The 12172-nt window shown below is 37.9% G+C and overlaps 1 protein-coding gene across 1 annotated transcript in view; it reads left to right on the top strand.

Annotated features, from left to right (window-relative positions):
- Window positions 1–11488: 11488 nt before the first annotated feature.
- The window catches only part of LOC103457475 (pleckstrin homology domain-containing family G member 1), a 43080-nt gene continuing 42396 nt past the window's right edge, over window positions 11489–12172 (top strand). The window contains exon 1 of the mRNA XM_008397624.2: window positions 11489–11806. The gene's annotated coding sequence lies outside the window, so the exon portion shown is untranslated. The remainder of the gene's footprint in view (window positions 11807–12172) is intronic.

The raw sequence follows: 12172 nt of genomic DNA, 5'->3' as shown, positions 1-12172 counted from the left end.
TTACAGCTTGAACACCTAATTTAAATTCCTACATTTTGTTGTGTTCTACTTCTGTTGCCGCATAATGAGGCCACCAGAAACTTTTAAGTTGAGTTAGTATGTGAATGTGTGCCATTGTTGGCTTCTCCTTTCCTCATCACCAGTGTTCTCCCCAGGGTCTCCTCTCTGTGGCTTGTTTCTTTGCCCTCTGATTTTTGTTATGTCTGCAGTCTCTCCAAATACTCTGGACTATTTCTGGCATCCATTCATTTTAACATCAGAAAAGACGCAAGCTTAAAAAATACAGTGAGCAGTTAGAAGATTGTTTCATAATGTATTGGACGGTAAGAAATGTAAAACCTGTGTTTTAAAATTAGTTTTTTTTAAAATAAGTCATAGTCTAATTAATCATAGTCCCTTTTTGGATAAAATATCTGAATTTTATTCTAGAGTCCCCCGGTCAAATATGCATCAATCTAATTGGCTGATTTGTGTTTTCCCAGTCTGCTGGGTGGAGTGAGCAGCTGTATTTGGACATTGCCAAGGGCTGTATCAGAAACATCAGTGATTTCATTAGAGGGTTAAACCAATTATCTATCTCGCAGAGCACTAGGAGTAACTTAGCAAATGCAGAGCTAAAGTACAAATATAAGAACGAACAGTTTAAGTTGGGTTATTGGTTGGTATTAAACTCTTTTGCCATCAGACAGTTATTTGACAGCAGGCTATTTAGCTGTTCAGGATTTCAAGAGGAACTTCTTATTAAATGACACATAAAAGTTATTTCATAGGTCACAAAACCAGGTCTTTTATCAGTGCTGTGTAGACTTTTTGTATCTGCTGCGTAGGGTCAAGAAAATTCGATTGCAGTACAGTTTTTGACATAATGTTTTTCTATTTATTTACTCCAAAGTCATTAATAGCAATGTTTTGGGCATAAATTTGGATGTCATTGAAGTGACATTCTTATTGACTATTGTGGAAAAACATGAAAAGTGGCCTAATGGAGAGTAATTTCTTGAATCCGTATTTCCCTGGTCCTTCTTGGTCTTTATACAGTTTCAAATTATTCTAAGGTATTCAACTTCTTGCACTGTTTCCAGAAATGTTATATCTACAGGTGTGATGAACCGGTTGGAAGCACTTCAGTAATCATGTTTTGTTGTCGGCAATACTACTGACGCATTGCACTGCTTTAATGGTGCATTGCTATCAACAGCTATTTATTCCAGGTGACAAACAAGGATGAGAACCCAGCTTATCACCACATTGCTTCATCACCCTATTTGTGATCCCTCTCATCACCTTTTAATAACTCAGTTCAGAATATGAAACTTTTGACATCTCTGTTAAAACCTGGCTTTAAACCATGTCATGTTAACACACATTGGCTGCTCAGCACTAAGCAAGTTCAAGAACATTCTAACTCATCCCTATCTCCCTCTGCGCAGTTAAACTTTCTTTAAACTTTCAACGCTCATAAGATATTCAGCACCAAACAATGAAGCTATTAGCCGTGTCTTTGTGTACTTGCCACTATGTATAGAGTCCAGAGGCGGGGGGAGGCACAGATCTGGAATGAAGCGCACTCCAACGATGGCAAGCTACAGACATTAAAGTAATTTATTTAACCGATAGAGAAAAGAGAAAAGCCCCCGTTCTTCCAGGTTTCTTTTTTTTCCTTGTGCTCCCCCTTCATCAGACGCTGCTACTCGGCAGCTGTTCCTCTCACTTTCTGCCCTCTATCCACCCCAGCGTACCCTCCTAAAGACTCCCCCCACCTTCCTCCAGCAGGCTCAGCATGATGGCTTTGTTTTATTGTAGTGCAGCATTTGGCAGGGGAAACCCCCGTCTGCAGAGGGACAGGGGTCCGGCTTGTCCTGAATGGTTGGATGTAGGGAGGGTGAGCAGAGAAGCAGAGCAGAGGATTAGTGGCGGCTGTTGGACATTTGGTTTCTACATTAGCTCTATTATTTTTTTCTAAGCTGTTAGCTTTGGCACTTTCTACAGAGAGCTGCTTTTTTAACACCTGTTGGAGATGTGAGGTAATTTTTTTTGGACATATGACTTTGTGCTAGTTTTAGCCACTGGAGAGTTTCTACTTATTTTTATGCGTTGCTTTTTATTATTTGGCCAACAATGTATTTTTTCTAAATAATTTAAAAATGTGTGTATTCCACATATCTTTTTACCCAACCCAGAATGTTCTGGCAAAAACAGAATGGACATCCCCCCTAATTTAGTCATTGGCTTTCACATTTACTACGCTCTATCCCAGATCCTTTGTCATGCTTGGCAAAAAAAACCCAAAAAAACACGGATCACGTGTCATATCCGCACTGTATTCCAGGTTATCTCCACACGGGCAAAATAAAAAATCCCTTGTCAAGGACAGGAAGGAGAGGGCATTTATTTATGTTGACAAAAAACTGTTTTCCTCCACAGACGAGAAAAAAATGTAGTGGGACAATAAAATCAGTATTTTATTACTACAGTGCCCAACAAAAACCTCTTGACCAACTGCCTCGCTCAGCAGTAAACCCATTTTTTTTTCTTTTTTATTGGTGTTTTTTTTATTTAACTTTTAACAAACAGGATCTGTTTTCTCCATCATTTAGAGTCCGTTTCTCTTCATCTTTTGTGCAGCCCTTTGTTCACTTTGCCTTTGCGTTTTCAGCAATAATCTGAGCTGCAGATGTGCTTTTAAGTTTGTTCCCAACTTGATTACTATGTATGATTTTTTTTTTCTTTCTATAAAAGTAAGTAAGCGCAAAAGTGTGTTGGACACTCCCCAGTCAAATTCTGTCGATGTAAATGGAAGCACAAATAACCTTCACCTTATGCACTTAGAACCTCATCATGTTTATACTAACATTCTGAGTAAAATACACAAAAAGGAAAAGCAAAAATGGGAGGTATTGTCAAAACTGCTTTTGTTTGAATGAATTAATTGTACAGAAGCTGTGAAGAGCAGATGTGAAGCCTGTGCTACATTTCGTAATACCTGGATCAGCGTTGCAGATCTTTGTGGTAAAGCAGTTGGTCACTGGTTTGAAAACAAAACCATACTGGTTTCCTGTACCCTTGCTCTGCCCCACTGCTTCACTCCTGGGGCCTCTTGGGTTGGAAATATAATGATGAGAGCTGTTTACCCTGTAGAAGCCATTTTGGGCTGCTCTTGTCCTCAAAGGAAATAACTCTCTGGAATGGTCTGCAGAGATTGTTAAATTACAGGAATGTATGTATTGCCCATTTGGCAAACATTTACTTACTGTTTAGAAACTCTAGAAGGTTTTTAGACCCTTTGAAACATTGTTTTACATTTTTGATAACAAAATTCATCTTGTCCTGGTTGCTCCGGTTAGGTCTACAAAATACATATAAACACCAATTTGATTTAATTATGGAGAAAAACAGTTGTACTTGACAGTAATCTGATTGATTGGCACAAATGCACAAGATCTCAGAAAGACGTAAAGAGATTTGGGAGATCAGTTCGTTGTTGGACTTTATAATTGACAAACTATAGCTAATGTGAGCTTGACTGATTTTGCACCAAAGTCTAGCTTATTAAAACTCACTTGAAGACAGAATTCAACTGCAACAAAGGGACTAGACTTCATCCCAGTGACATTATCCTTTACTGTAAAATGGACTTGGGCAACATTATTCTGTAAGAGAGATGAGCGAAAACAGACCTAAAAAGCTTAATCACAATAAACTGAAAGTTTAATGTGACTGTTGCCTGTGAGTTTATGCTCAAACATTTACAAGTTCAGCTGATAGCCTTTCAACTTTCAATATTATGATGGCCTTTTGAAGGATCTGGCTTTTTTTAAATGTATTACAGCTGACATGAAGTGGTTTAAGATTATAACGAGCTGCTCAATTCCCTTTCCAAGTCTCCAACATTACCACTCTCAATTTTTCTGCTTTGTGCATAGGGGTTTGAAAATCGATGCAGTTTTTGATATGATGTTGTGTGAATTAGTTTGCAAGAATGTCTTGGCAACAGGTGGCATCAATTTGTAGACTTTGTCACTCGGGCGCAGAACAAAAGCAGTGGATTTTCCTGAATGCTGCCTTGTGTCTGGTTGCTGGCTGAAATTCTTTGTACTGCAGGCTTTCTGAGCTGTGTGTGTGTGTGTGGTCAGCTACATATGTAGACCAGCCATTGTGCCCTTGACCCTCAGCAGATGTGGTCTGAACAATGAGCTGGGTAAATAAAAGGAAGTGGCGTATAAATAGCCTCTTACGTCTGAGGGAGTGGACTTCACGTGTGTGTATGTGGAAAAAGAACGATCCCGTTTGATATGAATGAATTGTATTTTCGGAAGTTGCTGAACTGAATGCTCCACAGGTGGTGTTTGCTAAACTGTCAGTAATGTAGACTTCCCATCAGTTTTGTACATAATGTGGCTCTGATCTTATCAGCTATTCAAAAGAATTGTTCACCATTGTTCTTTGATTTCTTTTTTTTTTTTTTGCAATATGGTGTCCCTCATTGTCACCTATACTTTGCATGCAGATTATGTTCAGCTGTGAACTTCAACACTTCTCTAAATCATCCGAGTGAAAAGTGAATGCGGAACAAGACTAAAAATAAAGCAACCTCCTCACTCCAACTCTCTCCTTGGCTTTCTTGTATCTAGGCCACATATAGATCAGTGTCCTGATGTATTTCATGTTGCATCACACAGGAATGTATTATCCTTTGAATCTTGCTCAGCATTACTTGATTACTACTCCTTAGTTATAATCTTTGTTGGGTACATAATTGCAATGTGCTTGAAAGTTCTCCAAGCTGATTTCTTATTTTACATTGACTGTTATATTCCTTTTGCACTGACTGAACAAATGAAGTTTGTATTGTTTTCACATGTTTCACCAAGTTTGTAAAGCTATTGGGGTATTTAAGTGTGCTGTACTAGAGCAGAGTTATCGACTACATTTGTAATTTAATACATTCACGACTGCATAAAAAAAAAAAAGTCAATTCAGCACTAATTTTCTGTATTAGATCATTATCGGCCAATACTAAACCTGAGATATCTGTATTGGTATTGTGAAAAACATGGACCGGTGCATCTGTAGTTATTTTTTTCATTTTGACAGACTAATCATTTACATGCACTATCCATACATTTTAAGTATATTAATGAACATGCAAGGAAAATCTTCTGGTGAGTAATTCTGGCAAGTAACTGGCTTGTTAGAAACTAAAAATCTGACTGGTTTTCCAGTTAGTTACTAGCTGACCCAAAAACAAAAACACTCTGGATACTGTTGCTGAACGCACAAGACTCAAAGTAAAAGCGATTAGCATTTATGAATTGAATAAACAGCTGTCTGATATAAAAATCACTAAATTTCAGTCTTTCCTCAGTAACTGCGCCCACATTGATTGAGGGGTGCTGTCAGTACAACCTAGCTAATATTCTGCATGCCTCAGTTAGGAAAAGACAGGATTTTTAAATTTGGTCAGAGCCGAACAAGTAGAAAATGAGCCTTTTTCTGATTTTGCAGTAGATGTTTAACAATATTGTGTACAAAGGGCAATTTTTTAAATTTTTATAATTTGATGTGTTTGTTGTGGTTTAGAAATGATTCATGTTTTTCTTCTTTTAAAAAGTTGTTTAAGTTATTTAAAATGGCTGAACATTAAGCATATTTATCTTTGATCATTGAAGTTTAACTTCTGTTAATTAAATGATTGATATCAGAATGTAAATATTTGCTCTCTCTCTGATATTTTCAGTTACAAGCCATTTCCTCATGCCTCTCTTCACATTTATCTCTGGTGTCCCAGATCCTGAGTTCTGTTACAGCTCCACAGGGATATATGAGTGCGTGCATGTTTGTGTGTGTGTTGCAGATTTAGTCTCTGGTCTGGATTTGGGCAGTTGCTTGATGTTACTGAAGTCACTGATGGCCTACATTAGCTGCACACTTCACAGGAAACATGGCACAGTTGATGGACACTGCAGTGAACCTAAAGGCAGATCAAGACTGAGAGACCTGGAGATCATTAAAGGTAGAGTTCTGGTGAAGAACGAAGGAGAAGGGTGTCATCAATTTTGCGTCTGGGTCTTGGTGTTTTCTTTGAAGAGCTTTGTAGATTTTTACTGCAGTTTGTCTCCTGTAAACGCATATAAAAAGCATTTTTTTTTTCCAGTTTCACCTAGTAACTATTTTGTTATGAATAGCATTTAACCATAAACTAGAACATAATTGACTGGATGTACTTCCCTGCAGTTTATGCATTTTCCTTTATCGTCACAATCATAAGTTTAGTTCGTTTCAATGTTTATTTCCTTGACTTTTCATTAATGAATGCAGGAAACCCAAATAATAAAGTTCTCCAAGCATGTGTTTTTTTTTAGTCCAGATGAAATGTTGCAGACTTATTAAAATTTAGGTTAAAGCCAATTCAGGTGTAGAGTTGATGCTCCAGTGTTGTTTAAGGGGTCCATCTTCCATTTGGTGATATCTGGGTCAACTTTTGGCATGTCAGAATCATCTGCCCTTACTTTTTACTTTCTCTAAAGCTGTTCAGACATCATTTAGTTAAACTGTGTGATTTTTGTAGCCTGGGCGTCTAAATGCTCTCACAGTAACACCTCATATTCTCTCTCTGTCATCAAAACCAGTAGCACATGGCCATCACATTCACCAGAGATTGGTCAGACAGAAGCTTCCTTTCAAAATGCTGGAGCATGAATTTATTAAGATGAAAATACTCTTAAGTATTCTTTTTTTTTTTTTTTTAACCCTATCAACCTTGGTTTTATGTACTTTCCAAGTATGCAAGTACAGCTTTGCTTGATTTGTGGACAAATTAATTATGTTTTAAATAAGAAAATCCTTCATTGCCAGTGCACTTGAAAATATTTGCTTTAGTTGAGGCCAAATAAGTCGAGCCTTCTTCAGACAGTCTTTGACTTGTCATCGTAGACACTTTCTTAAAAAAAATAAAACAAATAGATGCATACCTGAGATTAAGGTAACTCCAATCTAGATTATTGTAGATTTTGAGTGTGTATTTTTATCCTGTGCTCTTTAACATGCCTTAACACAAACATTAGAAGACTTTTCTATAAGCTTTCGTTGTTTTCCACTAATTGTAGAGGATCAGGGTTTCATGTTTTAGCTATACTCGCGTGACCTACATGGATCTTTGTGTCTGGTTTTTGGATGGCTCACTGGAGATTTGGCGTTTGTTCACTCTAAGGTTTACAATTAATCTATGACTTGGTGGTTGCAAAACCTACAATTTACTTTATTATGGGGGTGGAGTTGAAAGAGGGTGAAAGACATGATGGAAAGAAAGTGAAGGAGGAGAAAAGATTTCAAGACTGAATCAAAGAAAAGGGCAAAAAGGAGAAGCAGTTGAGGAGGACAGATCGGTGATTCTTAGAGAGGGGTTAGTATTTGGGAGAAGAGCAATTTTCTTTTGGTATTGTATATAAAGGCCCCTGCTTGAGTTGGACAGCTTTCATTGCCCCCTTTGTGTGTGCTGACATCTTAGGTTCCCAAAGAGAGAAGAGGGACGGAGAGGGCTCGGCCTCCAGGGTTTTGCGCTGGCATGGGAAAGGCAGAGTATTAGCCCAATATGAATATGGGAGAATATAAAGCCCCCACAGGTCAAAGGGAACCTGCCAGTATGCACTCCTGGCTCTTTATCCTTCTCAAACCCACATCACCACACACACAGACACCACTATCCACAAAGTGGCGCCTGAATGCAATGGAACAATTCCTCGACTGTGGTTAAAATACAGACAAGTTTTCTCTTCCGTACTTTATCACAGTCTGAGTAATGATGTGTTTTTAGGCTCCTACTTCACTAAATGGTTGAGTTACTTCCCTTTTATATATATTTTTTATATCTTTGTTTATAATTCTAAAAAATACTAGAGTAATATTTCCCATTAAGCTTTAAGATAATATTGGGAATATGAATATATGTTTAATATTTTAAAACTGTAGGATGTCTTTAAATGCTTCTTGCAAAACTGTACATGCAAAGTTGTAACGATTCTTTTCTAAAATCACTGTTGTACAAATCAACCTATCAGTTTATATTTAGGACAAATTGAGTGCATAATTCTTTATAGTTGATTTAATATCATGAAAATTGATGGGATTAATGCATGAAGTTTCGATTAAAGTTAAATATAAAATCTTTTAAAACTGCACATAAACAGTAGCAGCCATTAAACTTCTGGTATTTGTCTTCAGAAACTGCACAATCCATAATCTTTTCCAGATTGTGTGACTCATACAGTCAATGAGGTGTATTAACATTTCTTTGCTTGCCAGCCTTTTCCAAAAGAGCAAAGTTCTTACATTCATTTAATTTATTTAAACTGCAGATCTAGAAAAATTTGTCATGAATAAAGTAAGGTTATGTCTTTTTCATCTTTAATCCTTGAGGGCTTGACCAGTCATGGGACCATCAAACCATCTAGTCCTTATATGGATAAATTCTGGATAATTCATTGTACCTACTGTTTATTACATTTCAAAAACACATCAACTGTAATCTACTTGGTGTACTATAACATAGTTGCAATTTCTTGCAATACTGATTTAGTGAAGACAGAAGTGTCACAAAATGTCAGAAAAGAAGTGAATGCATCTTTTGACATTTTAAGCATAAAATGCACACGTCTCTGCTCAAGCAGCATTTAAATAGTGTTCAGACAAACGGAGGATTTTTAGCATTTAGGAAACCACTCATCACCTGCTTGATTCACCTACTTCAGTGGTATTACTCATGTGAAATTAATTATTTTTTGCTCCTGGCTTCCTAACATTTTGAGAATAAGATTCCTCCAAATGCAAAAGTTGTCGCTGATGACTAGAAGTTGGATAGGGAAGCCTTAAGCGGATAGCTTAATTTTTAGTGGTGCACACAATAATAGCAGAAAAGGTATTATCTGACAGCTAGACATGAAGTCGAAAATATATATGTAAAATGGACGGAAAATAATACTACAGTCTTCAATTTTATTTTACAAATTTGTAAATGTGTATTCTGCCTCATTTACTTTGATTCCATTAAAAAATGAAATTTTCTTAAGAAGTCACATACTTGGTGAGCAAATTGAACACTGAATCCTTTCGTCATTCAAAAGCGGATCGAGTCCTGATGAGTGGTGTGCAAAAGACGGTTCTACAAAGTATTGACTCAGGGTGCTTCCCTTTCCTTCCACTTCACAATTATGCACTGCTTTGTTTTGGACCAACACTTTAAATCCTAAAAATTAATGCTTGTGGTTGTAATGCGACATGTATACATTTTCAAAATATCTGACTACTTTGCTACTGCACCCGGATTATAGTTGGTGTCCATTAAACTACCATATTCTTTGCCACCTTCATCATTATTCAGAGCACAAACTGACCACATTCGTTGACACGTATGAAATCTAAAAGCTGTGAAGTGTGGGTGGAGGCGGGAGCGGCTAGGAACACTCAGAGTGAGATCACTGTAGCGAAGATTCTGAACAAAGGGGACAAATGATGGACTCTGTCGCATTTCCTCTGATGAGAAGATGCAATCAGAACCTTTAGTGACGTTAGAATGAAAAAACCGTTGTGTGAGCATGATTCACCTGCTTAATTATGTCACGTCCTGTTTGGTCCTCGTTTGTAAACAAGTTACTGAAGATAGGCGGGAAATGGGAGGAGGGACCCTTCCTGTTGTTTTGGGATTGTTTTTTTTTTTTCTCTGTGCTTTTTGCTCCTTTTGGATAAAACCTCCGTCATCCTTTCAACGACACCTTAGCGTCCGAAAGCTAATACAGAAAAAAATAGATCAACGATTCTTTTTGACTAAATACAAATGTTTTGTGGATTAGGTCACCGGTATGGACAGAACCACCTCGCTAGATAGGATACGACTTGTTTCCTTTAGTAGTCACCCAGTTAGATTTACCATGTGACATCGTGTGCTTAACATTCTTCAGGCATTTGAAAAGGATGCAGATTAAACTTTCACCGGAAAGACATCATTAAACTTTTTCAATCCATGAAAGGGACAAATGACACTAAACTGTAACTACACTTTACTGAATACAACTTGCTACTTAAAACCTATTAATTAAAATGTTGTAAATTAACAACAAAAATAAATCCCCAGACTAAAAATAAAAATAAATATTCACTCTAAACATATTGTAGATAAGTTGATTCTAAATATTTAATCAACCAAATAAAGTTGCTATAAAGTAATGATTATTCTATATATCAAGACAAGCCTCTTGAAGAATATACTATATATATATATATATATATATATTTATTATTATTATTTTTATTTTTTTTAGAAAACTAGCCCAGTTAGCTGGGTTACGTTTCACATAATAAAAGCGAAATACGAGTTGTGAAAGGTGTCAGCCATTAATACATTTCATTGTCAAAGTTGACCTGTTAAAGTGCTGTAGAAGCTGTTTGGCCTTTTATTCACACAAATATAATCTATAGCCGGGGCTCAATTAATAATTCACACAGACTTTATGGTTAACAGAATATTGGGCAGACTACAATCCTGCCTTAAAAGATCCATTACTATTGGAGATATTCCAGGGAATGACATTTGCAGTCAGTTTCTAACCCATATAAATTTTGTTTTTATAGTCACCCCTCATTTGAGTGAGTTGGTTCCCTCGAAAAGATTGACCACTCAAAAAGTAATTAAGGCATTAGAGCAAGCTGTGTAGTTTTCTTATCAAAGCCAGTGTTTCCCACCGTTTGTTTTTGCTCCAGGGGCACTTGCAGTTTTGTTTTCCCTGGAAAAGACAGTGAAAACGTTGAAGTGAGAAAGTCGTGCTGACAGGGCCAGGAGTTGCTTTATCAATCTCAGGAAGCCTTGCTACCAGAGGGCAGGAACTGCCACTGGCTCCAGGAGAAGGGACTTTCCTTTTTCCTGCCCCACTAGGATGCAGAACAATGACCAAATAAGTTATACGTTCATGGCCATTTGCTGAAGTTTGTGCTGTTGCTAGTATGGGTTCATGACGTGTACTTTTGTTGTTTGTAGTCAAGTTAACCTCTCCTCCAGAAACAAATGTCTGCATCGGAGGCATGTGGATATTAAAGTTGGTTTGGCAGAAAAAAGACCCTGAACTGCCTCTGCAGGCAGTGCGACCCACTTGTTGGTGTATTTTTGGGGTTAGACAAGACGGCTCATCTGTGTGTAGTCCTCTTTTGCATAAATGTCACTTTTTTCCCTCACCCGTCACCCTCCTCTTTACTGCTAATCACTGTTATTTCACATTAACAGTTCGTCACCGCTGCTCATCTGCCGTTTAGCCTCTCAGCAGGTTGTCACAGTTTCAGTGACAGCTCCTCTTGTGCTTTCCAGTGTCACTTGTGTCACCTGCAGTGCTGGCAGCTCTCCAGGTACTTGAAGCGATTGCGCTCAGCAAAGTGAGGGAGGACGGATAGAGCAACTGGCCATTTGGAAAAGTGGAGAGAGAGAAGGATAGACTAGTTTTGCTGCACTAATTGGTCAGGAAGTGGGCTGCTTGGATGTGCAAGCTCTTCGCTCCCTGCCGCTCCCCCTCCTCTCCCAGTGGGCAGTCAGTTCTGTTGCGTTGTTTCCATCTGTCCCCCCTTTGCTTTCCTTTCAGTGTCTCTTTCTCTTTGAGCTGACCTCATATTGTAGAGGTGTGGGACGATAACAGCAATTACTACCTCTTTAAATCATTTGGCCTTATACTGAAACTTTTCAGGTTGTCGGACATGGATCTAACATGCGAAAGGATACTGGGATACAAGCAACTGAGAAAAGGCTAACTGTGAGAATGGTCTCTCAGAGGTGAGTGGCAGGTTGTGTTTATGTCTGGCAGGGAATTGTAGAGTTATCAGTAAATGGTAAACTGTAAAATAGGTTGTACGCTGGGATATTAGCTCATACATGCGAGCTTTTTCCTTGCTAAAAGAGCCCAGGTCTTTATTTAATCATAATTGCAGATGTTGTTCTTGCCAAACCAAGTCTGACCAGCAATTACACACGCTAAAGTTTCAATTTGGCAAAAGTCTAATGGCACCTTTGCATACTTGTCTAGCTGGACAGCTTGGCAGCTTCTGCAGTCTGTGTTTAAGCCTGGAAAACATGTTAAAATGTGTTTGAAGAGTTGAGGACCAAGCAATTAAAATGATGCTGGATCAATGTTGGTCTTGT

The sequence above is a fragment of the Poecilia reticulata genome, linkage group LG21 (assembly GCF_000633615.1).
Source record: "Poecilia reticulata strain Guanapo linkage group LG21, Guppy_female_1.0+MT, whole genome shotgun sequence".
Lineage (NCBI taxonomy): Eukaryota > Metazoa > Chordata > Actinopteri > Cyprinodontiformes > Poeciliidae > Poecilia > Poecilia reticulata.
The sequence above is the reverse complement of the archived record's forward strand: the minus strand, read 5'-3'. Positions and strand labels throughout refer to the sequence as shown.